Here is a 27,893-nt window from a genome sequence, read left to right on the forward strand (position 1 = left end):
TCTCCTCTGACATATCACAGTGTGGCTCCTTCCAGTAAGTCTGCCCTTCACACCGCAGCCGGAAGGGGCCAGGGACACCGAAATGTGGTGGGAACGTCCATATTTACACCCCCGACATCCTCCTTAGCCTGATGAGACGCCCAGCCTTTCAAGATTTAGGCGCTGTGTGGCATTCTGGCTTCATTTCCTCACACTCATCCGCATGCACCTGACTCCAGTCATGTTTAACAGATGACTTCCGTTATGGGCTGAATTGCGTCCCCCTAAAAATTCCTATGTGGAAAGCCCTAACCCCCAGTACCTGAGAATGTGACTATACTGGGAGAGAGGGCCTTGAAAGAGGTAATTAAAGTAAATGAGGTCATATGTGTGGTCCCTAATCCAACATGACTAGTGTCCTTAGAAGAAGAAGAGATTAGGATACAGAGAAAAGACCATGTGCGGACAAAGCAAGATGGTGGCTGTCAAGGCAAGGAGAGATGCCTCAGAGGAAACCAAACCTGCTGACTCCTGCACTTCCAGCCTCCAGAACTGCGAGAACATTAATTTCTATGTTTTTAAGCCACCCCACCTGTGGTATTTGGTTACGGCAGCCCTAGCTAACTAATATAGCTTCTCATTCAAAGCCGTGTCGTGGTCTTTCATACAGCCCCGGAGTCCCGAACACCGGCCCCTCTACCTGGAACATGCGTCCCTTGACTACTGGCCTTGTGGACACCTCTTCATCTCCAATGTTCAACTCAAATGCCAGGTCTCCTCCTCCATGAGGCCCTCCCAGCTAACCATGGGCACCCAATAAATAGCTCATCTGTGATTACATAAAGCCCGTGACATACCTCTATTATGTGGCCATCCCCCACACTTATCTGATGGCCTGTCTCCTAGTACCAGCCAGTCTTGTGGAAAAGGGACGCCCTCTTACTCATTTCCCCAGCCTAGCACAATGCCCATCAGAGAGCAGACATTCAATTAATGTTTGATGAAAGGACAAAGGGGGGTGTGGAAGGAAGCAACAACAGCAACAGCAAAAATAACTAAACCTTATTGAATGTTAACTATGTGCCAGACTCTATTCTAAATGTTACACTTGTATCAACCAGCTTTATCCTCCCCATAACCATATGAAGTAAACATTACTGTTTATCCTCATTTTACTGGTGAGGACCAAGGCATACCAAAATAAGTAACTTGCCCAAGGTCATGCAGAGCCAGGGATCTAAAACCATGTACCTGGCTCCAGAGTTGACATTCTTAAGAGAATGTCTTTCAAGGAGAAAGAAAAGGAGAAAAGGAAGAGGACAGGAAAGGAACAAAAGAAGGGAAGAAATCACCCACTGTGTAAACTTGGGCAATATACTTCAATTCTTTGAAACTCAGTTTCCTCATCTGCTTGTCTCAGGAAAGGCTCCAGTGAGATAACATATGAGAATACATTCTAATTGCAGAGGCCTGTAGAACCACACAGCCTCTATTATCAGTAGCCAGAAATCAATCAAGTTACCTCACAGGCCTTCAACTTGAGAATTTTCAGGTAGAGACATTCTGCATGGTGGATAATCCTGAAGAGATACATTCGAGGCGGAGAAGAATGGGGTAGTCAAAGATGAGCGTTGCAAAGGAATACTTCTCTGCCTCCCACCAGGGGTCAGAGGTCGCACTGCCTTTTTCCAGAACTCTAGGAGAACCATTTCCCCTGTAATCTCTCGGCCCCCTGGCATTGTAAATTCCACCTGACCTGGTCAGGAGGGTCTCTGAGGATACCCTACAGGGGTGTTGCCTCTGGTTCGGAAACCGCAGATTACATCCTTGAGAGGCCTACAGATCAATGTTATATTAAAATTTCAGGTTAGTGGGCTTCCCTGGTGGCGCAGTGGTTGAGAGTCTGCCTGCTAATGCAGGGGACACAGGTTCGAGCCCTGGTCTGGGAGGATCCCACATGCCGCGGAGCAACTAGGCCCGTGAGCCACAACTACTGAGCCTGCGCGTCTGGAGCCTGTGCTCCGTAACAAGAGAGGCCGCGATAGTGAGAGGCCCACGCACCGCGATGAAGAGTGGCCCCCGCTTGCCACAACTAGAGAAAGCCCTCGCACAGAAACGAAGACCCAACACAGCAAAATAAATTAATTAATTAATAAAAAATTAAAACTCCTACCCCCAACATCTTCTTAAAAAAAAAAAAAATTTCAGGTTAGTAATCTAGTTTACTGAACTTAATATTCCGAGTTGGGATTCTGATGTCACCTGTGGGGTGGAAGAATTTCCTGTTCTATTTTCAAACTGTTCAAACTGTTCTGGTTTTGGTTTGTTTGTTTTTTAAATACTGTCTTCAATGGGGCATCTTCATCTCTCTCTTCTTTGATTCAGAAATGCACTGAGCATGAAACAAGGACAAATGGGACCTGATAAAGGCACAAGTTCTGTTGTGCTACAGCTGCAAAGACTCCTTTTCTCTGGCAGTTTTCAGATGACCTACTTACCTAGGCAGGGAGCAGAATGGTTAAAGCGCTTGAGGAAATCAACTGTAAATAGAAAGCCTATGTTTAACATAATCCCCTCCAGATGATGCCCCCCTCCTCCAGTCACTGTAATCAACCCTGTAGTAGCAGGTGAAGGTGCTTGATTATCTCCCTGTGGCATTATGTCTCACCACATAGCTGATAATAAACTGATGGATTATCAAACAAGATTACAGCTTTAGCAAATAAAATCATGTTTTGTGTTAAGAGAGAAAATGCTTACTATCCCTATCTACCTGGCTAAATATTTACATATCACAGGCTTTCTAGGGTCCCTGTTCTTTCAAATCTGATTTTTTAAAAACAACACAAAGGTTAAGTTAACAAAAAGGGAACACACTGTGCTTTCGACACCAAGCTAAATACACCTCTGGGAGAAAACAGGTGCTGCCTGAAAGGTAGAAAAGAAATCCAAGGCCTCAGGTGCTGGTGAGATCAATGGGTACATGCGACAAAAAAAAACCAAGCTGAATGTGTTAGGAGGGATTCAAATGTCTACTTTAAAGGGAACATAAGTGAAAGAGAATAGAAATCCAAAGCATGCAGGCAGCTCTGTGTGTGTGTGTGTGAGAAGGAGAGCAAGGGGCTTGTATACAAGTCTCATGCTGGCCTGTTGCTTTATAACTTCCAAAGCCCTTTACCTTAGTTGCCTATATTCCTCTCCCTGCCTCCCCTCAACCCAGTTTTTCCCTGTTTTTCCCAATCTCTCCATTTTACAACTGACACAAAGGGAGGCCTAGGAGAAGTTATGTGACTTGCAAAATGTCCTGGAAGGCAGGCCTCAAACACAAATTTTCTGATTCCCGGTACAACCCCCTTTCTGTTGCACCTCTCTACTCTAACACAGGGATGTTCTTCTAAAGGACAGGAATGGAAGAGGGTTTTTTAAAAAAAAGCTTCGTGTAGTCATATTGACAAATCTGAAGTTGAATTACTATTTGGTTTAAGATTTGTGGACAGAAATGGATGTAATGTAAAATAGGAAACAGGCATTTTAAAAGGCCTATCTTTCAAGAGAGGGAGAGAGAAACAGAGAAATGGGCTTGGGAATGGTCTACTGGTCAGTTGAAATCTGTTACGATCCCAGGGAAGAGTACAAAGCATGGATAACCAACCTGGCTAGTTGTGGAGCAAGTTATTTCAGACGATCTGACTTCCTTCTCTGAATGACAGATCTTGCAAACATGGAAGGGCAAAGAGATGTGATTCTCTGCATGTGAAATTCAGAGAAGTTCTTGGTTCCAGTGTCTCTCAACTGCCACACACAAAATAGCACTGGGCTGACCTTCATCGCGAAGGAATTTCTGTTCAGTAGTCTAGGGAGGTCCACAAAAGCACAGGGCAAGATGCTCTGCACTTGCGCCTCTACTTTGTCACGGGCCTTGTGGTCTTCCAGGCAAATCAACCAGAGCGATCCTGGAGTGAGAACACGCTGCCTCTCTGGCACTGCCCGAGGAGCCAGTGTTCCACATACATACCCACTACTAATGAAGAGTCTCGAGAGAAAGAATCATTAGCGTAACACATAATAGAAACATAATAATGGTATGTCATCTACAAAACATATCAAATATAAACTAAATTTTCCCTTTAAAAAATTAGAAATGTAAAAGAAGTTTTTAAAATACAAGCAGCAATACAATAAACAATACATTTCAAATTATCTACACGTTTATGTATCAACTAAATATCAGCAGTGAAAGTACATCTTCCATTCCCCACAATCTTCCTTTCCCCATTTCCAGAAGGATTATCTCTATAGTTTAGTGTGTATCTTTCCAGTTCTTTTTCTATGAGATGTATATCTTTTCTGTTATATATAAATATTTAAGTATTATATATATTTAAGTATAATTAAATGTATATACTAAAATATATATGTGTGTATATATATACTTTATACATGATTTTGCCACTTTATTATTATTTTTTTAATATTATGTGTGAAAGATCTCCTCTGGTTAATAGATAGAACTCTACTTCAATCTTTTAAAACTGCCACTTAGCATTCAAGAATATCGACAGTCCGTAAATATTACGGATTCTCCTACTGACGGACATTTAGGTCTTTTCCTGTTTGGGGCTATTATAATCAACAATGCCATAAACATTCATGTGTATATTATTTTGTGCAATGGTAGAAATGCTGAATTGAAACAAATGTCTGGTTTTAATTTCAATAGGTCCTGCCAAAGTAACTATCAACTGACACTTCCATTTATTAAATAGTCCACACTTTGCTCTCTGATCTGAAATGTGAATTTTCTGTATAGTAAATACCCGCAATGTGCTTAGGACACTCTAATGTCTTTTGCAATTTATCTATCTATCTTGTCTCCTGTCATTTCAACACTATTTCAACTATGATGGCTGCAGGTCATGTTTTGATATCTGGTAGAACAAGTCCTCCTACATTGTTCTTTTTTCAAAATCTTCATAGCTAATTTTGTACATTTTCTCTTTCTTTTAAAGCTCTTGCTACACATCAAAGAGATAAATATTAATTTTAAAATATGTGAGATATAAAGAATAACAATAAAATGAAGACAAATGCAAAATGTCCTCAAACTTTTTTTCTTTTTTGGTTGCGCTGGGTCTTAATTGCGGCAGGCAGTCTCCTTAGTTGTGGCTTGCTGGCTCCTTAGTTGTGGCATGCAAACTCTTAGTTGTGGCATGCATGTGAAATCTAGTTCCCTGAGCAGGGATCAAACCCAGGTCCCCTGATTTGGGAGCACAGAGTCTTAACCACTGCACCAACAGGGAAGTCCCTCAAACATTTTTTTTAATCAGTATATCTAATTACACAAAAGATCCTGCTGGAATCATGATTGGGACTGTATTGAATTTATAGATTAACTAGAGAGAACTAATGTCTTTCCAATACTGAGTGTACCCAAAATTAAAAACATAGTATTTCTCTTAATTTTAGAGAGTTTCTATGACCATCAGTCAAATCTTATATTTTTCTTCACATAAGTATGCACATTTCATAATAGTTTTTGTTGCTTTTGTGCATGAGGTGTTTTTATGATGCTTTCTGATTACTTAAATGGAGATCCAGATAAGCTTTGGATTTTACAAATTGATATTGTGATAGTTACTAAACACTCTTAAGAGTTCTAATGTTTTTCAGTTGATTCTTTTGGATTTTGCAAACAGATTATATAATATAGTGAAACATTTCGCCTTTTCCTTCCCCAAATCATACTCATTTCTCCATATACTATTTCTTTTTCTTTTTTTTTTTTTTTTTTTTTGCGGTACGCGGGCCTCTCACTGTTGCGGCCTCTCCTGTTGCGGAGCACAGGCTCCGGACGCGCAGGCTCAGCGGCCATGGCTCACGGGCCCAGCCGCTCCGTGGCATGTGGGATCTTCCCAGACCGGGGCACGAAGCCGTGCCCCCCGCATCGGCAGGCGGACTCTCAACCACTGCGCCACCAGGGAAGCCCTATTTCTTATTCTTACCTAAAAGCTTCAGCTAGGACCTTCGTTATAATTTTGAGTAGGGGTAGTGATAACAAGCCTTCCTGTCTTGTTCCTGCTTTCAATTGTATGCTCTGTTTTACCATAAAATTTTGTATTTGCTTTAGATTTCTGGTAGATACCCTCTATCAAGTTAATGGAGTTTCTTTCTCTAGCCTAGAAGTCATTTTGTTTTGATTATTTTAAATCACAAATAGGTTTTGATGTACATGTTTTTTGCACTATTGAGATGAACCAATGGTTTCCCTCTTTTTAATGTAGGAAAATACATTAATAGATATCCTAGTGTTCAGCCATTATTGCATTCCTGGGATTAATACTATTTGGTTATGAATTTAATGATAATATTTTACTTGGAGTTCTATATTTATGTTCATAAGGCAGATTGGCCAAAAGTGGTCATTTTGTATGTGTGTGCAGTCATTGACAGTTTTGGTACCTCAACTATATAGAATGATAGTTTAGTTGGGATTATTTCCTTCTTATTTATTTACAGTAGGGACTACCTAGTTTTTAAGTATTTGACGATTTAAAGCCCATAAAATAATCAAGGCCTTTTATCTTTTGGGGCGTAGATTTTTTTATTACCTTGTCAATTTCTTCTACGATTATTATTCTCTTTAGGTTTTCTACCACCTCTTGAAATAATATTAGTAATTTATATTTTCCTGTAAAAGTGATCCCTTTTCAAATAGATTTTGAACTTATTTCAAAGTCAAAGACATTATACTTTTATTTTTTTTCACTTTCCTCTGAATCTGTAGTTAAGTCTTCTCTCTTGTTTCTGAAGTGTATTTGTAGCCTTTCTCTTTTTTCCTGATCAGACTTACCACAGGTTTTGTCTACTTCACACACCACTTCAAAGAAGTAGCTTTCAAATTTACAAAGTCTATTTTTTCTGTTTCTGTCATTAATTTATTATCACCATTCTTGTACATTCTTATTTATTTTACTGCTGCTTTTCACAATTACTGAGTTTTTTAATCTCTTATTTTCTAATAAGTGAATTAGGGCTGTAAAATTTCCTCTAAGTGCTGCGTTAGCCATAGTCAATAGTGTTGATTGGTAGAGCTTTCATTTTTGTTTATGTGTAAATGGTTAATAGTTTCTGTTTTTATTTCCTCTTTAAACCAGAAGTTATTTAGAAGAGTATATTTTGTTTGTTTGTTTTTTGAAATGGGTAGATGAGGGGTAGAGGAGTCTTCTTTCCTTGTTACTATTTTCTGTTACTGTATTTTGTTCAGGGAGTACGAACTATGATTTCTGCTCTTTGGAATTTGTGGAGATTTTCCTAGTAGACTAACACATTGTCAAATCTGTAAATGTTCCATGGATGTTCAAAAATAGTGTAAATTCTCTATTTGATGAAGTTTATAAATATTTTAAATGTGTAAATTATGTTACAGCAGGATTATTAAATGTGCTTTAAAATTCTGTCTCTTGGATTTATTCATTTTTGAGAAAGTTGTATTAAATTCTCCCCCTATGATTGTGGGTTATGCATTTCTCCTTGCATTTTCATTATTTTTTTTCTTTGCTTTGCTTTATATTTTATAACTTGTCCTGCATACAGTTTCATGGATTATTGCATATTCTTGTCAAACTTTTCGTATTGTTTTTCTTTGTGGATGTCACATGTCTTAACAGCACAATGTTGACTTTTTTCTTTATCCAGTGTTAAAGTCTGTGTTGTAAAGGAGAATTTAAGCCATTAAATAACATTAAATACATTTAATGTGACTACTTATACATGTTTGACTTATTTATGACCACCTATTTTTGTTTTCTATTTATCATTCTTCTGCATTATTTCTTTTTTGTTCTATGCCTTTTTGAATTAATTTTTTTTGAAATTTTCTGAAAAGGAATTTAATATCGTACAGCAAATAATCATCACAAGAATGATAAAGATATAATTTAACACTTTTTTAAAAAAATAAATTTATTTATTTTTGGTTGCAATGGGTCTTCATTGCTGCGTGTGGGCTTTCTTTTTAGTTGCAGCGAACGGGGGCTACTCTTCATTGCGGTGCGCAGGCCTCTCATTAAGGTGGCTTCTCTTGTTGTGGAGCACGGGCTCTAGGTGCGTGGGCTACAGTAGTTGTGGCACACGGGCTTAGTTGCTCTGTGGCATGAGGGATCTTCCCGGACCAGGGCTCGAACCCATGTCCCCTGCATTGGCAGGCGGAGCCTTAACCACTGTGCCCCCGGGAAAGCCCTAGATATCATTTCTTATACCAGCTTATTTTATTTTTAAGTAACTTAGAGTTAAGTGTTATAATTTTATGAGAGAAGTGAGGGTCAGAAAAGTTAAGTAAAAGTTTTCAAGGTCACACTGCTAGAAGTGGTAGAGTCAATTTGTGCACCCAACCTCATTTCACACTCAAATTTCTACCTGTACCACCTTACACATAACAATGTTTACCTCCTGACAGAGAATCACTCCCCAAATCACTGGTGCATTGACAAACTTGGGTGCCATTTTCAAACACTGTTGTTCCATTTTTCCCTTCCTTTTAGAATGTTTAAAAAATACATATTATTCTTCTATTATTCTTAGGGATTGTCTTGACATTTGATTATTCACATTTTAATGTATATATCTTACCAATATCTAGAAATAATCAGTATCTCTATGATCCTCCTGGTCAAGGCGAGGCTCTTAAGACACCTTTAATTCTGGTCCCAACTTTGTTTCCTATTCTCTAATCCCTGTATTCCCACATCTACTACTTACGGGCTGGGACTTCAGTGCCATGTTATTAACAACTGTTTCTATACTATGTGCCAATAGTTCTTTTCTTCTTTCTTTTTTTATAAATTTATTTATTTTTGGCTGTGTTGGGTCTTCGTTGCTGTGCGCGGACTTTCTCTAGTTGCAGCGAGCGGGGGCTACTCTTCGTTGTGGTGCACGGGTTTCTCATTGTGGTGGCTTCTCTTGTTGCGGAACACGGGCTCTAGGAGCACAGGCTTCAGTAGTTGTGGCACACAGGCTCAGTAGTTGTGGCGCACGGGCTTAGTTACTCTGTGGCATGTGGGATCTTCCCGGACCAGGGCTCGAACCCGTGTCCCCTGTACCGGCAGGTGGATTCTTAACCACTGTGCCACCAGAGAAGTACCTGCCAATTGCTCTTTAGACTCAGCTATAACTTTAATGTTTTTTGGCCCACATCTTTTTCATTGCTATATTCATTCTGGTTTTCTTGTTATTTTATAACAATATATTTTGAGGATTACTTTCAAAGATGGTCTGTGGTCATATACAAAAATATCTTTATTTTGTCCTCTTACTGGAACACAAATTTGGTTGAGTATAGAATTTGAGGTGCAAAATTGTTTGCTTTCAGCAATAGATTATCTTTAGTATTTTAGCATTATGTAGTAGTCACTGATTTTTTTTAAAAAAAGAAAGAAAAATGTGTTAAATTGTCCTGCTTGGGAAAAAAAAATATTGAAGTTAATGTTTAATACATATAGGAGTTGTCTTTTTCCCCTCTAATTTTGCATGGGGCAAAGAAACTGAAACTGAAAATGGGATTCATTCTTATAAACTCTTATGTAGAATGAATTCTAAGTACCACCTTAGAAGAGATTAACAATATAAAGGAAACTGCAAGAGCTTTCTATGACACTCTGATCACTTTCTAAAAAGTCTTGGAACTACATTCACTCTAGGAGGGGTCTGATTCAGGGAGGTAAAAGTTGTTTTCTACAATAGTACTGTTGTTCAAATTATTAGCTATTGACAATAGGTAATTCTACTAACAAGGGAACCAGAGCATACCAATGTATTTCTATTTCTTTAAATTTTGCTGCAAAGTACTCTGTTGTTAATGCAATAATTTGCCACTAGAAATTGTCACATTTTATCATTTAATAGCATTTTTTAAAAAGAAACATCTATTTACATAGAATTTTCACCCAGTCTCTGTTCTCAATTATTCTAGTCAATGGAAAACTTAGTCATTGGGATCACAAAACTTAATCCAAAAAATACCATTCAACACATAAGTTTCATGGGCTATTGTGAAGAAGGAAATAAAGTCTCTGAATGACTAGTTTTACCCACTGAAATCTGTAAGGTGACAGAGAACATTTTTCCCCCTCTCTCTACTTTTCTCACCACCATCTCCTTCCTCTCAAATTTCCTTGTCATTGGAAAGGGAGAGAACTAACTTCACACAATAATATACAAACTGATACACTCAGGTCACAGAGGAATTCAGTTTCCAACTCCTAACCTCCATTTAAAGGAGGGAAAGGAGGGGCCTTCCCTGGTGGTCAAGTGGTTAATACTCCGCTCTCCCAGTGCAGGGGTCCTGGGTTCAATCCCTGTTACCCTGTTCATAGAACTAGATCCCGCATGCCGCAATTAAGACCCAAAATAGCCAAATAAATAAATATCTTTTAAAATTTTAAAAAAATAAAGGAGGGAGGTGGGGAACAGTGCAGAGCTGCTCTGACAACAGGCAGCCTCCCTTGAGAAAACAAGAGATGCCTGGGCTTGAGATATGAGTTAATCCAGAAACCAAATAGGAAAGCTTTTGTTCATTTACTGGAAGAAGTAAAGAAATATGCCCAAACCAGGGGATATGGGTTGGCGAAAGGTAAGGATTCAAGATTTGCTATCTAGACTATGGGAACTCATCAAGACATCAGCATCAAACTGGACCCACTGGTTGCCTAAAACAACTCTAGAGATTAGGACTTTCCTTGTGAGTTTCTTTAATGGATCACTTTGTTTCAAACAGCCACAAGAGTGGGGTAGCATTTGATAGCAGAGAGCTGGCTAGAATATAAGAACTACATGTTGTTGAATTCTAGTTTAAGGATCTTTGCACTACTCCATCATAAGTCAAACACCAGTAGTAAGACTTTCTTACGGCTAGCTCTGAGTAATGCAAAAGCAGATATAAAAAGTAACAGGGGCTTCCCTGGTAGCGCAGTGGTTGAGAGTCCGCCTGCCGATGCAGGGGACACGAGTTCGTGCCCCGGTCCGGGAAGATCCCACATGCCGCGGAGCGGCTGGACCCGTGAGCCATGGCCGCTGAGCCTGCGCGTCCAGAGCCTGTGCTCCGCAACGGGAGAGGCCACAACAGTGAGAGGCCCGTGTACCATAACAGACACTGGGTAAAAAGAGCTAAGATTATTTAACAGGAGCTAAAAGCAATCACTAAAGGCTACATTTTCTTATATTCCTATAACATAGCAATATTATTTTCATGCGATTGGGACTGGGTCACAAGCAATCTTTCAGTCTGCTATTTGGCAGAGTCCAAAAAGAATGAGTTTCAGGGGGAACCGAAGGTGATGAAAAAAATGTAAGGACCTGAGCACTAATGGTTCTGGTAACTGTAATGACTTCTCTTTATGTACCCATACTCTCCTTAGATAAAGAAAACAAAATGGTGTCTTACAGAACAATAACATAATACCATCAAATTATAAATACCAAAGTGAATTGAAGTTTGTTTCACATTTACTGAAAGTCTAAACAAACTTCTTGATAATTAATCTCCAAAATGTATAAATCTGCTTAAGATTTGTGCACATAAATTATAATAAAGAACGTTGGTACGCAGTTGGATTCGAAGTGCTTTTTAGTAAAGTACGTAATGATGCGTGCTGAGGAAATGCAGGTATATTTAATTGGATATAATTAAAATAATGATATGTTTAAAATAATGATATATTAAAAAAATTTAAATGTAAGTGGATGAAAAACCTGTAATAAAAAGTCAAAGCAGTAACTACTTTTTGATTACCTGATTATTCACAGAGCTAATACCTTTCATTTAACAAGTAACGCAGTAATGCTGTAATAATGTCACACTGGAGGGATCAAGGGAGCCCTGCCGAAAATCTGGGCCTTTGCTTCCCCCTCTTCAGGGAGTGTTTCCAGGACTCTTCTCATGCCAACTTCCTTCATCAAAATGAATTTCCTCCAAGAAAGGTATAATTGCTAATTGGTGGAGCTGGGCAATGGGTACATGAGGGTCAGTGTATTCTTCCTCTTTACTTCTGTGTATATTTGAAATGTTCTTTTATTAATGGAAAAAAAGAGAAGTCTCTACATTTGAATATAGATTCTATAATGGTTGATAACTTTACTTTTTCCCTATGCAAAGGACATAACATATTAATGTGTCTGTGCATGTGCTGGTTCTACTGCATGAAATTCCCTTCAAATAAGTGGACAAATGGCAGATAAATGTACATTTCTAACTCTTAGCCCTGGTTAAATAAGGCTGTCTATAAAGACAGCTTTTTATCTTGGCTGTCTCCCACCATCTTGAGTTATTCTTTGGTCCCCTTCCTTGTTCACAATTCTTCCTGCTTCAAGTTGAATCAATGAGTCACATCCACCTCATCCATGCACCAGGATTTCTCAGATGAGCAGCTGATGAGCTACCCTACTGCCCAGACATCTCATTACCTTCTGTCCTCTGCTGCCCTGCTGTGACCTCACACTGAGCTCAGTTCAACTCCCTGCAGGGTTGTATGGGCAATCAGTGTCCTTGAACCCCCAGCTCTATAATTCATGATCTTGGAGTGGCCAAATGGCTCGGTTAAACTTTTTTTTATTCCTGCTTATGTGACAAAGCTTCTGCACTCAATAGGGAAAACTAGGCTTATGGTGCATGTACAATATTTCCTAAGAATAAAAACCGTATTATACATGCTCTCTATATTTCTTCCTTCACTTGTTATGTTTAATAACTGACAAATTATAACCATGTTTTCACTAATTTGAAATAGATATTCTGGAACTTTGAAAGATCATTCTCAAAAATAGGTCAATTCCTCTAGCAGTTAATAGATTTATGGCTTCACAACTTGATCTTAAAAGTGACCATGAAAAAAAACAAAACAAAAAGTGACTACGGGGCTTCCCTGGTGGCGCAGTGGTTGAGAGTCTGCCTGCCAATGCAGGGGACACGGGTTTGTGCCCCGGTCCGGGAGGATCCCACATGCCGCGGAGCAGCTGGGCCTGTGAGCCATGGCCACTGAGCCTGCGTGTCCGGAGCCTGTGCTCCGCAACGGGAGAGGCCACATCAGTGAGAGGCCTGCGTACCGCAAAAAAAAAAAGTGACCATGAAGCAGGAGTATCTTCTTTGTAGAAAAACATGTAGGACATCCAGAGAACAACACACATTGGAAATAAAGGTCAATAAACTTTTTGGCATTATTTTGTCTTATAGCAGTTCAGTTTCAACTTATATGGACTACAATTCCAAGCTTTTGATTATTTAATGGTGATGACCCAGTTTATAAATTACATCCATCTTCTCCTATTCCTGTTTTTATTCTGTTCATCATCTCATTACTTTGTTACTCAATATCATTATAAACTTCAGTAAACAGAAGGCAAAAAAAATAAAGGCAGAAAAAACACAAGCTAATCTACTGTACCATTTAAGCATCTCTCCAATAAGATTATTTGGAGGGAAACCTGAAAGGATTGACCAAAATAAAATCTCTATAGTTCGAAGACTCATGCAATTACCCTTCTCCCAGTGCTAAAAGCAATGAGGGAGTTGATTTTATATCCCAACTTTAACAAGATAACCATGAAATCCAGCTGTCAAATACTGTGACTGAATTTTTATAAGAGTTTCCAGCTAACGTGGTTTATATAAACAAGTACACGGAGAGTATTCAGGATCTGACTGGATGTCTGAAAACTCATAGTCTACATCCCATCCCCATGTGAATTCTTACATGTTATAATATGTCTCAAAGGACAGTTGAAAATTTAATTAACTAAAAAATAATTTTTTAACTTTAAAAATTAAAGTAAATTTTAAAAAGACAGTTAAGTCTCCTCTCAGCAAGTTTTAACATTGCCAGCTTAGTTTTCTTAATGTTTCTCCCTGTTCCTTCATTTCCTTCTCGCTCATCCGCTATCACTGACCCAGATCTCCTCCACCAGATTTGTACATGGCAGAGAATGGGGAAACACACGGAGAACAACAAAGGGTGAGGACGGATGAAAAGAGCCAACAGTAACTTTTACTGGGGCCAGGGTTTAGAGATTAAGCCGCAGGCTAAACACAAAGCAGCCAGCTTATTTATTTTGCAGTTAGTGGAATTTTTTTTCTTCAATGTCAAGTGGCAGGAGCCAAACTTTAGAAAGTCACAGCTTTCCCAAGACTTAAAAGAAAGAAAGCCTTGATCACGCACATTTTCTTGGAATGCTTGTAGGTTAGAACTGATGATCTTCCCCTGGATGGATTTACAGGCCAAAATGCAATCAAGCTTAGGAGCGCCTGGCTCCAGTCACAGCTGCAAACGAGGTAAATACAGATCTCCAAATTACATCTTCAACCTGCCAATATATTCTCTGCTACCCACCTCCTCCACTGCCTGAACTTTGAGATTCAAATGACTACTCCACATCCTTTGAGGTACTGTAATCTAAGATTTTCTAAATCTCTAAAGCACAAGGAAAGGTACACAGGGGTCAAAATATGTAACGTGTTACATGCCATTCCAAAAAATATGACTTTCCCATTAGAGGGAGCTATGACAGGTTTTTAAGCAGGATAATGATAACACCAGATTTAGTTTAGAAAGATAGTTCTGCAGATGGCAAATTCTTGCAAAATAGCTTATAAATTTAATACAATCAACATAAAAATCTCAACAAATGTTTTTTGAAGAGTGATGCAATGGTGCTAAATTTTATTTGAAAAATAAAATGTGGGGAAAAAACTCTGTCACACAAAAAAATAAATACATAAATATGGAGCAAAGCAGAGGACTTGGCTTATCAAATATTAAAATCCATTAGAAAGCTACTAGATTCAAAACAACAGGGCATTTTTGCTAGAATTTGTAGTCAGACTGATGGACGAGAATAAAAGGCCAGAAATAGACTCAAAGTTAAATAAAAATTTAGTGTATAACAGTGTTGTCACCTCAAATCATTGGAGAAAGGTTGGATTAAACTATAAATAATATTGAGAAAGCTGGCCAACCATTTTAGGAAAAATAAAGTTCAAAACATTGTCTCACATCTCATGCCAAAAAATTTCCAATTAGGAACAACCATACAGGGCTTCCCTGGTGGCACAGTGGTTAAGAATCCGCCTACCAATGCAGGGGACACGGGTTCGAGCCCTGGTCCGGGAAGATCCCACATGCCGTAGAGCAACTAAGCCTGTGCACCACAACTACTGAGCCTGCGCTCTAGAGCCCACGAGCCACAACTACTGAGCCTGCGCTCTAGAGCCCACGTGCCACAACTACTGAAGCCCGCGCACCTAGAGCCCATGCTCTGCAACAAGAGAAGCCACCGCAATGAGAAGCCTGCGCACCACAACGAAGAGTAGCCGCCGCTTGCCGCAACTAGTGAAAGCCTGCACACAGCAACAAAGACCCAACGCAGCCAAAACTAAAATTAATTAATTAATTATTTAAAAAAAAATTTTAAAACCCCAACTATATAGGGAGTTCCCTGGTAGTCTACTGGTTAGGATTCCAGGCTTTCACTGCCATGACCCTGGTTCAGTCCCTGGCCAGGGAACTGAGATCCCCTAAGCTGTGCAGCATGGCCAAAAAAAAAAAAACCAACCAAACAAACAAACAAAAAAACTATATATCATCTATACATCATGAAACCACAACAACATTAAAAGAAATTTTATGTGATCAAGAGTTCTATATTGGGGCTTCCCTGCTGGCACAGTGGTTGAGAGTCTGCCTGCCGATGCAGGGGACACGGGTTCGTGCCCCGGTCCAGGAAGATCCCACATGCCGTGGAGTGGCTGGGCCTGTGAGCTGTGGCCGCTGAGCCTGCGCGTCCAGAGCCTGTGCTCCGCAATGGGAGAGGCCACAACAGTGAGAGGCCCGCATACCGCAAAGAAAAAAAAAAAAAAGTTCTATATCAAGTAAATCTTCTGAAGAAAGTAAGACAGAAAGAGGTACAAGTAGAAAAAATATAGAAAGATGTTCCAGATCATTCGTGAAAGCAAAATAATTTGAATGGCTTTCAAAAGGAAATTATTTAAGTACATTATAGTACATCCATATCACAGAATAATACAAAGCCACCAAAAATGATGTAGCTGTGTATTTATTCATTTAGAAAAATGCTCACAATCTATTAAATAAAAAGGCAAATCACCAAACAGAATTATATTATAATCTAATTTGTATACATGTGTGTATAGTCATAGAAGAAAGTCTAGAAGGATGCACACTGGGTTTTCATTTGGTAATAGGATTTGGCAATTTAACAAGAAACTATTACTTTTGTATTGGAGATAAAATATAAAAGTCTTTGCATTTGAAAAAAAAATAAGATTAGGTTGGCAGGAGTTTGAAATGGGACTGGAGTAAAGAAAGCTAATGATAATCTAGGAGGTTGCTGCAAAAGTCCTGGTGACAGCAGATGAGAACCTGAAGAGACGAGGATAATAAAGCTGAATCTGAAAAATATTTGGGTGGTAGAAGATGTCAGGACTTGGTGGTCAGCTGGGTTTTTGTTACTGGGCTGTCATTTAGGATGCCTGTAACTTAGTAAATGGATCATTAATAAAGAAGGAGGATACCACTGCATGGTAGGGTAGGTGGGCAAACCAACAGTTCTACCTTTAGATATACATTGCAGGACAGTATGGAAGCGCTGTCCAGCAGGCAACTGGAAATAAGCAGCTGGAGACTGAGACATGGAGTTTATTAGTATGAGGGTACTGGTAGAAACCATAATCTGGTTTGTAAAAGCACCTGTAATTCTCCAGGGCAAATGACCATTGGGTCCACACTGCTTCGAGAGCTCTTATCCTAGACTACATTTTCCAAATTATGTGGGATTTTATTTCCTGAAGACCTAGTCATCCAGCTCATTAGGATTCCAACACTATCACAGTCTGGGTTAAGTAACCGCCCATCTCTGCTCTTTAAATCTTTCATTGGCTCCCCAGTTCATTTAGAACAAAATCCAAACTCTTGACCAGGATCTACCAGCCCTACATGATCCAGACTGCTGCTATTCCCATTACTCACTATAATCTTGCCATTCTGGTCTTCTTTGTGATCCTTGAACACACCGAGGTCTTTCCCATTTCAGAGCTTTGCACATGCTCTTCCCTTTGCCAGGAAGGTTCTTCTTTGCCTTGTCTCGTGACTGGCTCCTTATCTTTCAGACCTCAGCTCAAATGTCACTCCCTCCAAGGGTTATTCCCCGACCTCCATTTCTAAAGAACCACTCTCCCTTATATGCACTGGCATGCCACTCTACCACATCACTGCATCATATTTCCTTTATAGAACTTACCTCTACTCAACATTATTTTGTTACTTGTTTATTGTCAATCTTTCCTTCTAGTATGTAAGCTCCATAAGACAGGTCTTGTCAATCCAGCACCTATAGTAGAGCCCAACACACAACCACATAGCAGGCTTTCAAACCTGTGGAGTAGTTGTAGAATGAATGAAGGATTGAGGCATTTCCAGTAAGTAGCTCTACATTTGCAGTCAGAAGGCAACACAACCTTGGCTAAGTCAACCTCCATTTCCATATTTCTAAAATGTGGCCAAAAATGTTTACTCTGCTTATGCATTAGGATTATCATGAGACTTTGATTCTTCATTCATTCATCATTAAATATTTCCCAAGTACTTTCTATGTGCTATGTACTGTGCTCATTGCTGTGTTCACAGCTATGAATAAGAAGTTGAGTCTAGTGGCTGAGACAGTTACGTTTAGAGGCAATTATGAATGGTACGGCTATTATAAAAAAGACCAAGCACAGGGTGCCATAAGAGCACATAGGAGAGGCACCAAATTCATCCTCAGGGAATCAAGGAAGGGTGAGAATCAGTGGAAATCAACTTGGCAAGAAGAAGGCGGGTAGATGGGTAGTCAGAAAAAGAGAAAATAGTCGAGACAGAGGAAACAACATGTGCAAAGGCCCAGAGGCAAACAAGGACAGGGCATATTGATGAACTGCATGTCACTCAGGATGGCTGAGACTAGAAAGAAGGAGTGGTGGCAAAATTCAAGGCTAGAGCTCTAAAGAGAGTCCAGGTCACGATGGGCCTATGCACCAGCGTGGACAGTTTGGAGAACTTTGGCAGGACCAAAACAAATGAGGCAGTGGTAAAGAGGGGAGGGTGATTAGAGCATGCCAGAGATGAGTCTGGAAACAGGGAGAAGCCCAATCAGAGAGAATTTAGGATGCCATGTTTAGGAGTTAGACTCTATGCTACAGGTGATGGGGAACTACTAAAGAGCTTTAAGTGGGGCAATGGCCACTCCAGCATGGAGAAAAATTGGAGCAAGACAAAATAAGGGACTCAGAGTTGTTCATTAAACCAAGTGAGAAGTAATGGGTGGCTTGAATTAAGAGTGATGAGGGTGATGAATCAAAGAGATACTTAGGAAAGAGATCTGATGTGACTGTCAAACCATGTTTGGAGGGGGGCGGGGATCAGCACGTTGAGGGATTCCACTGGTAAGTCTTTATTAACAGCAGTCTTCCTAACTCAGTGAAAAGAGAACTAATGGATAGAATTTCCTTAATATTAAGATCTTGTATACATTTTTCCTAAATTTTGGATTCTATTCCTGATTATTTATAACTACCTGGCTCAAAAGAATTCTATGCTTAGTGATTGTTTGAGATGGGGGTCAAACCAACAGAAAGCAGACTCTAAGACAGTTTAGTATGCAGGATGTTTATTAAGGAGTGTCCTTGGGATCAACACCCATGGAAGGGAAGGGGACACAGGACTGGATGAGGCAGAAAGCAAGCACAGTATGGGCCCCATGACAACCCTGGACAATCTCACAAGGAACTCTGGAGCTAAACTGGCCTCCAAAGTTGTCCCATGCTGGACCGAAATGGCCAGTCCTTAATGCTCATCTCAATCAGTCACTGGATATAGGCCACCCCGAGAAGGGCATAACTTTAAGGAAGGCAGTTTTCTGCAGGTGAGGTAATCCCTGAAGGGGCTAGTAACTAAGGCTGTCCACAGACCACAACCCCAGCAGCTGAGTCAATAGGTTCTTTATTGAAGGGAGATCTGGGCAGGGGCACCTGCATATCACAAGGTGGTAAGTCTGTTATTTCAATATATCAAGGCCTTCGGGGGACACCCTAACAGCTCAGAAATATGCCACCCTGAGCAAGTGTGAGAACTTCTTCCCTTCCTACATTCTTTTAACACGCATTTATTGAGTATATTTTTTTGTGTCAGGCACAGTGTTAGGCATTGAGTCAACGATGAACAACACAGGAACAGCCTTCATGGAAATGATAATGTAATGAGGGAAACAGTTTTTTAGTAAGAAAAATATTGTACAATTAAACACAGTACTTTCCCAAAGAGGATGAAAATGAAAGGAAATGGAAAACGTGGGTAAATGGAAGGAGTCTCATTACACAGAGGGCCCAGGGAAAGCCCCTCTACAGGCCACTTACATTCCTTGGCTTGTGGCCCTTTCATCTTCAAAGCCTCCAATGTGGCATTTTCTCTTTTCTCTGACCTCTGCTTCTGTCCCTTATCTTCTCACTCAGACTCTATTTCTGTCCCATTCATGTTAAGGGCCCTGTAATTACCTCAGGCCCACACAGATAATCCAAGATAATCTCCCCATTGCAAAATCCTTAACCTAATTACACCTGCAAAGTCCTTTTGCTATGCAGTGTAACATATTCACAGGTTTTGGGGATTAGAGTGTGGACAGCCTTGGGGGGCCATCACTCAGGCTACCATACTCAACTTCCTCATCTTTAAAATGGGTATAATAATAGGACCACCTCATACATTTGTTGAGAAAATGAAATCAAATGCTAAGAGCGCTGCCTGGCGCAAAGAAAACCCTCAATAAATGTGAGCAGCTATTTGGGTCACGTGGATCTCTTTATCTATGCTATCCTCTCCATCTCTAGTGTTTCTGCCTTAGTTCAGTCCCTCCTCATTTTAACTTTCCATAATCATCTGCTGTCTTCAGTTTTGCCTCCTTATACACACATTCCTAGACCCCCACCTCCCCACCCTCCATACCACCACCAGAGGGGAACCACAGTGATCACATTTCATTGATTCATTCACTCAGTGAAGACGTATGAGTGTCCATTTTGAACCATTCACCTGCCATGACTGTCTCCACGGCCAATCCCTGTGTCAGCTGGACATCTTGGGCCAGGTATTGAGTCTTGTTTATCTATTTACCCCAGCATTTTACAGTGCTGAGCTACAGTAGGTGCTCCATAAGGCCTTTTGAATGAGTTAATGAATAGATGGATCTAGTTAAAGCACTCTGTAGGTATATGATTCTATAAGGGTAGGAGCCCTATTAAATTCTCATCACAGGAACACATTTGAATTATTTTTAAAGCAGCTGAGGTGCTGTACAAATTTACGGTGGAGCTCAGTGCATCCTGGAGAAGCATATCCGTGCCTGCACACCTCCAGAGGCCTCCTTAGCCAGAACTACACAGGGACAGTGGGGCGGAGAGGGCATCTGGGTAAACTGTCAAACAGGTAGGCTTTAGAGCAGATGCTTCTTTGGAGATTTTAGAAAGGAGAATCAAGTGACCCTGTGATGTGGCTACTATTTTGGTTAAGATATATTTTCTCTCTTTCAGTGTAATCTCATTTCCTCTCCACCACCAAAAAAAAAAAAAAACCCACATAAGATACTGAGAAGGGCCTTTCTCTATGCTTCCCATTCAAGAGTGCCTGCCAAACCAATTAATACCTTCTGAATGTTATCTCCCTGCTATGTTAATGTTATGTTAATAAATGCAATTAAGATAACATTCAGGAGGTGTTAATTGGTTTGGCAGATGTACATGAATAAGAAGCACATATTTTGCTTTCCCTATTTATGGAGGCAGGAAGTGACACAAAGTTGGACAAAAGGAAACTTAATTTGCCTCGTCTCTTTTGATACCCCTTAGGCCTTTTCTGTTAAGTAATACATGGGATTCTTAAAAATGCAAATTTAGATGGTATTACAAAGATGAAGCGATCGTCAAATGTTGCAAAAACACTGAAATTGTCTTTGGCCACAGGAATTAACTACATGGTGTTTACTCTCTTTAAAACACTATATATGCCATATATGCTATACATACACACACACACACACACACACACACACACACACACACATACATACACACACTCTCTCAAAAGTGTCTATAGCATATATGCAAATAAGCTCTCATGTTAATCTATAAAGCAGACTGTTTCACAGGTCTAATACCTAGACTATTCTTGATGTAATTAGTTATTTAATATATTCCAGTGACTTAATGTTCTTTTATTCTAACTTACAACAAGATGGCAGCTTTTACTTTTTATGCTTAGAAATCACATATATATACACATATATATATGCTAATGTACCTTACTTAGCAAAACAGAGGTTTTCTCTGAAATTTATTGGTATAAATGTGTGTAGTCTTGAAGCAAAGAGATGTTACATTGTATTACCATCAAGGTCACTGTGTTCATTTCTGGAACCTGGCATTTGCCAGCACATCACATGGCCTTTGGCAGACTTAGTCTTCCCAGGACCTTATTAGGACACACCTATGATAAGAGCCCGAGCCCCTCTAAGAGCTGAGATCTGAGAGCATGTCAGAGCACAGACCCATTAGGGTCCCTTCCAGTCCTGGAGGGCAAATTATCAGAGTCTACTTTGTGAACAAAATGGTCAGAACTAAACTAAAACATTAGTCTTCAGCCTGGACTTCAAAACAAATTGGAAGTACATTACCTCAATTCTAAGACACCATCTTCTGCAAAATGCACCAGCTCTTTAATAAGGGTTTTCCAGAGGGGGAAACAGGAGAAGAGGAAAGAGAATGAAGAAAAGGAGAAAGACCCCATTAAATTTTATATTTACTGCAAGATCGAAGTCCAGTTCCAGAAATGCTAAAATGTGCCTCTCAAATTAAAGAATAGCAGGCATCCCCTAGAAATACAGGTAACAGTAGGTAGCTAGAACACAGCCACTGCTTTGTTTCCAGTGGATGGTTTGGAGCCAATATCTGTTGCATAGTTCCAGAAAGCTTACCAATCCTTTAGAAATACATGCATGTTTCTTTGCTAAATGCCCATCTGCAGCCCTTAATTGTCCCTTCATCACTTTTCGCAATGTAATTTCCTTGGACCTTACATATAAAATAATGGGACTGTTCCTAGCTTTCAATCTGTGAGTATGGTAATTTCTTAAGTGACAAAGGGTCACTACTGCTCTCCTGTGACAACAGCTGAAGATTGTTATGAAATATTCTTCTAACCTGTGTGCCTGTGTGCATAAATATGTGATAGAATCATTGTGGTTCAAATTCTTTAGGCTTTAGAATCTTGGCTCCCCTCCAGCCTAAGGAGGTGGAGGAACACTCCTGACCTCAGTGACACTGACTCAGTGTTTTGGGACAGTCCCGACCGTGGCTCTAGGCTTTGGTTGACTCTGGCATGGCAGTGAAGTCTTGACACAGATTTGACTGACAAGCCATTTCTAGATGATTCCGTGTACCTTTGAGGGGAGGGTTGCTCACAGTGTGCACCTCTAAGCACACTGCCCCAAGAGCTCAGAAGGCTGCTCAAAGATGGGATCAGGCAATAAAATCTCATTCTCAAAGCAGTGTCCTCTGACCCAGGGTTGGCAAGCATTTTCAGTTAAAAAAAAATAAAAGCAAGTTATACTCACTTTAAATTATTCCTGGGTAAAATTATTGCATTTATATTATGTGGCAGAGATTGCAAATAGATTATATCTGAGTATAATAGGCTGAACTGTGTCCTTCCAAAATTCATATGTTGAAGCTTAACCCCCAGTACCTCAGAATGTGACTTTATTTGGAGATAGGGTCTTTAAAGAGATAATTAAGCTAAAGTGAGGCCAATAGGGTAGACCCTAATCCAATCTGACTGGTGTCCTTATACGAAGAAGAAATTTGAACACACAAAAGAAGGACCAGGGATGTACATGCACAGATGAAAGGCCACATGAGGACACAGCAAGAAGGTGGCTATATGCAAGCCAAAGCAAGAGGTCTCAGAAGAAACCAGACCTGCCCACGCCTTCATCTTGGACTTGCACTCTCCAGAACTGTGAGAAATAAACTTCTGTTGCTTAAGTCATGAAGTCAGTGGTATTTTGTTATGGCAGCTCTAGGAAACTATCACACTGAGTGATTGCTCTTGGCTGCCTTAAGCACAATGTTAGAAAGGATTCTGGAGTGGCAAACACGGGCATGGGAAGAGGAGTAGTCGAACACGTGCCGATTTAGCCATCCTTACTCCATGGGGTGGAATTGAGAAGCTTGACTACCTGTAAAACGTTTATTGTCATTCATGACACACGGTAACCAATGAATAATTTTAGCTGTAAATATTATTATTTTAAGTTTAAACATTTCTTCAATGAATAGGTCATTCAATGAATAGCGTGTAAATCTTCAACGCACAGGATATTTGGCCAGTGAGAATAATATCACACGCGCACACACCCAGTTTCCTCAGGGTGCTGTAGTCAACCATTCTACCCCTAAGCATGGAAAACCACTGCTTTTTCTCCTCCCTCCCTGTAGCTTCAGCTTATCCAGAATGACATATAAATGGAGTTGCATCATATGTAACTTTGTGAATTTGGTTTCTTTCATTTAGCAGAATGACTTTGAGATTCATCCAAGTTGTTGCACGTAACAAATAGTTCATTCTTTTTATGCTGAGTAGTATTCCGTTGCATGGACATACCACGGTTTGATTATCCATTCACTCATTAAAGGACATTTGGGTTGTTTCAGATTTGAGCAATTTTGAATAAAGCTGCTACAGGTTTTTGTGTGAATTTACGTCTTCAGTTCTCTAGGGTAGATACCCAGAAGTGGGATAGATGGATCATATGGTAAGTGTATGTTTAATTTTATAAAAAACTGCCAAGCTGTTTTTCAGAGTGGCTGTACCATTTTGCATTCTCATAGCAACGTATGAGAGTCTCAGTTGCTCCACAACTTCATCAAGACCTTGTATTGTCAGTTGTTTGTTTTTAATTTTAGTAATTCTAATAGGTATGTAGTTTATCTCATGATTTTAATTTGTCTTTCCCTAATGACTACTGCCTAATGATGCTGAGAATCTTTCCATGTACTTATTTGCCATCAATATGTCTTCTTAGACGAAGTAACTGTTGTAATTTTTTGCTTTTTTGAAAACTGGTTTGTTGTTTTCTTATTGTTGACTTCGGAAAGTTCTTTATATATTCTAAGTACAAGGCCTTTGTCAAACATATGATTTGCAAATATTTTCCCCCAACCTGTGACTTGTCTTTTCATTCTCTTAACAGTAACTTTGACAATGTATAAGTCTTTAACTGTGATAAGTTTAATTTATCAATTTTTCTCATATAAATCTTGCTTTTATTATATCTAAGAATTCTCTACCTAACTCAGGCCCACAAAGATTTTTTCCCAGGTTTTCTTTAAAAGTCTTATAGCTTTATGTTTTGCATTTAGTTCTGTTACCCATTTTGAGTTAAGTGTGTACAAAATGTGAAGTACAGGTCAAGGTTCATTTTTTTTTGCACATGGATGTTCAGTTGTTCAGCACCATTTTTTATTCAGTCTCTAAATATTTTTTTTATTGGAATATAGTTGCTTTACAATGTTGTGTTAGTTTCTGCCATACAGCAAAGTGAATCAGCTATACGTATACATATATCCCCTACATTTTGGATTTCCTTCCCATTTAGGTCACCACAGAGCACTTAGTAGAGTGCCCTGTGCTATACAGTAGGTTCTCATTAGTTATCTATTTTATACATAGTATCAATAGTGTATATATGTCAATCCCAATCTCCCAATTCATCCCACCCCACCTTTCCCCCCTTGGTGTCCACACATTTGTTCTCTATGTCTGTGTCTCTATTTCTGCTTTGCAAATAGGTCCATCTATAACATTTTTCTAGATTCCACATATATGCATTAATATACGATATTTGTTTTTTTCTTTCTGACTTACTTCACTCTGTATGACAGTCTCTAGGTCCATCCATGTCTCTGCAAATGGCACGATTTCGTTCCTTCTTAAGGCTGAGTAATATTCCATTGTATATATGTACCACATCTTCTTTATCCATTCCTCTGTTGAGGGACATTTCATTGCTTCTGTGTCCTGGCTATTGTAAATAGTGCTGCAATGAACACTGGGGTGTTCAGCACCATTTTTTTTGAGGTACGTGGGCTTCTCACTGTTGCGGCCTCTCCTGTTGCGGAGCACAGGCTCCAGACGCGCAGGCTCAGTGGCCATGGCTCACGGGCCCAGCCGCTCTGCAGCACGTGGGATCTTCTCGGACCGGGACACGAACCCGCGTCCCCTGCAACGGCAGGCGGACTTTCAACCACTGCGCCACCAGGGAAGCCCTTCAGCACCATTTTTTGAAGAGACTATCCTTTCTCCATGGAATTGCCTTTGTATCTTTTTCAAAACTCAACTGACCACAATTCTGTGAGTTCATTTCTCAAGTCTCTATTCCATTCCATTGATCTGTATGTCTATATTTTTATCAATATCTCATTGTCATAATAACTGTAGCTTTACAGTAAGTATTGATATCAAGTAGTATGAGTCTCCCAACTTTGTTCATTTGCAGAATTTTATTGGATATGCACCTTTGCCTTTCCATATAAATTTAAAAAATCAGTTTGCAGACATGGCTCGCCAGCTGTGGACGCTGCTGCTGTGGGGCTGCCGGCTGCGGGCCGCGGCACTGGCAGCAGCCCTGGCGGTGGCCCGGGGAGCACAACCAGTTCTGTGTCCTTGGAGGCCCCCAGCCCAGTCCTGGAGTCCCAGGCAAAGCCTGGCTTCAAGCTCCCACGATGGACGGCCGTTCAGCTCCCAGGATACTGAGGAGCATCAGCAGGAGCCTCTGCACTCCCTCAGCAGCAGCTCGGAGACCGTGCAGGGCTCTGTTTCCAAACATGAGCTCCAGGCTGAGACAAAGAAGCTTCTGGACATCGTTGCCCGTTCCTTGTACTCAGAAAAAGTGGTGTTTATACAGGAGCTGATCTCCAACGCGAGTGACGCCTTGGAAAAGTTGCGTCATAAGCTGGTGTCTGAAGGCCAGACGCTGCCAGAAATGGATATTCACTTGCAGACTGACACCGAGAAAGGCACCATCACGATCCAGGACGCTGGCATCGGGATGACACAGGAGGAGCTGGTGTCCAACCTGGGAACGACTGCCAGGTCGGGGTGGAAGGCCTTTTTGGACGCGCCTCAGAGGCAGGCGGAGGCCAGCAGCAAGATCATCGGCCAGTTCGGAATGGGTTTCTACTCGGCCTTCATAGTGGCTGACAGAGTCGAGGTCTGTTCTCGCTCGGTGGACACGGGCAGTCCTGGGTACCAGTGGCTTTCAGAGGGCTCTGGGGTGTTTGAAATCGCCGAAGCCTCAGGAGTAAGAACCGGGACCAAAATCATCGTCCACCTCACGGCAGACAGCAGAGTTCACCAGCGAGGCTCGGGTTGGAGATGTGGTGACAAAGTACAGCAACTTTGTCAGCTTCCCCTTGTACCTGAACGGAAGGCGCATTAATACCCTGCAGGCCATCTGGCTGATGGACCCCAAGGATGTGGGCGAGACGCGGCACGAGGAATTCTACCGCTACATCGCTCAGACCCATGACAAGCCCCGCTACACCCTGCACTACAAGACGGACGCACCGCTCAACATCCGCAGCATCTTCTACGCGCTGGAAACGAAACCAACCATGTCTGACGTGAGCTGGGAGCTGGGCTCCAGTATCTCACTGTACAGCCGCCAGGTCCTCATCCAGACCAAGATGGGGGCCGCCCGGCACTTCCTGCGCATGCGACAGCTGGCCAAGCCCCAGGAGGAGCGCGCTCAGCTGCTGCAGCCCACACTGGAGATCAACCCCAGGCACAGGCTCATCAAGAAGCTCAATCAGCTGAGAGACAGCGAGCCTGACCTGGCCCAGCTGCTGGTGGATCAGATCTACGAGAATGCCGTGATCACAGCGGGGCTCGACGATGACCCGCGACCCATGGTGAGCCGCCTGAACCACCTGCTTGTCAAGGCCCTGGACTGACACTGACAGCTGTGAAAGCCCCAGGTCCTCCTGCACTGTTAGGGCTGCAGGAGAGGGGACAGATGGAACCGTGGGACAAGGTAGCCTGAGACAGTCACGGCGGGGGGGGGGGGAGGTTGGGACAATGACACAGGAAGGACTGGATGCTGCCAATGAGAACACCTGCTTTTGAGCTTTATTTACTTTAAAAAATATCAATTTGCCAATAAATGCAAACATACTTGCTAGGATTTTTATTGGAATTGGACCAAATACATAGATCAAAAAGAGGAGAATTGACATCTTAAGTATACTGAGTCTTCTAATCCATGAATAGTCTTCTTTTTATTCATTTTATCAGTGTTTTATAGTTTTAAGCATACAGATCCTGATAAATTTATACCCAAATATTTATTTATTGAGTTGGGGCGCTATTATAAATGGTACTTATTTTCAATTTTGATTTCCAATTGTTTATTGTCTTTACAGGCATACCTCAGCAATATATTGTGGGTTTTGTTCCAGACCAACCAAGCCAAATGTCGCAATAAAGCGACATAATTTGTTTGATTCCCAGTGCATATAAAAGTTATGTTTACACTATCCTGAAGTCTATTAGGTTGGCAATAGCATTATGTCTAAAAAAACAAGTACATACCTTAATTTTAAAATACATTAGTGCTGGGCTTCCCTGGTGGTGCAGTGGTTAAGAATCTGCCTGCCAATGCAGGGGACATCGGTTCTAGCCCTGGTCCATGAAGATCCCACATGCTGCGGAGCAACTAAGCCTGCATGCCACAACTACTGACCCTCTGCTCTAGAGCCCGCAAGCCACAAC

At 40.7% G+C, this 27,893-nt stretch overlaps 1 long non-coding RNA gene and 1 pseudogene across 3 annotated transcripts in view; one reads left to right on the plus strand and one right to left on the minus strand.

Moving 5' to 3' along the window:
* LOC137227737 (uncharacterized) overlaps positions 1 to 27,893 on the minus strand; it is a 165,737-nt gene that overhangs the window by 62,176 nt on the left and 75,668 nt on the right. The window lies entirely within an intron of this gene.
* Positions 25,681 to 27,104, plus strand: LOC137228264 (heat shock protein 75 kDa, mitochondrial pseudogene; annotated as a pseudogene).

This window comes from Pseudorca crassidens, chromosome 7, assembly GCF_039906515.1.
Source record: "Pseudorca crassidens isolate mPseCra1 chromosome 7, mPseCra1.hap1, whole genome shotgun sequence".
NCBI lineage: Eukaryota > Metazoa > Chordata > Mammalia > Artiodactyla > Delphinidae > Pseudorca > Pseudorca crassidens.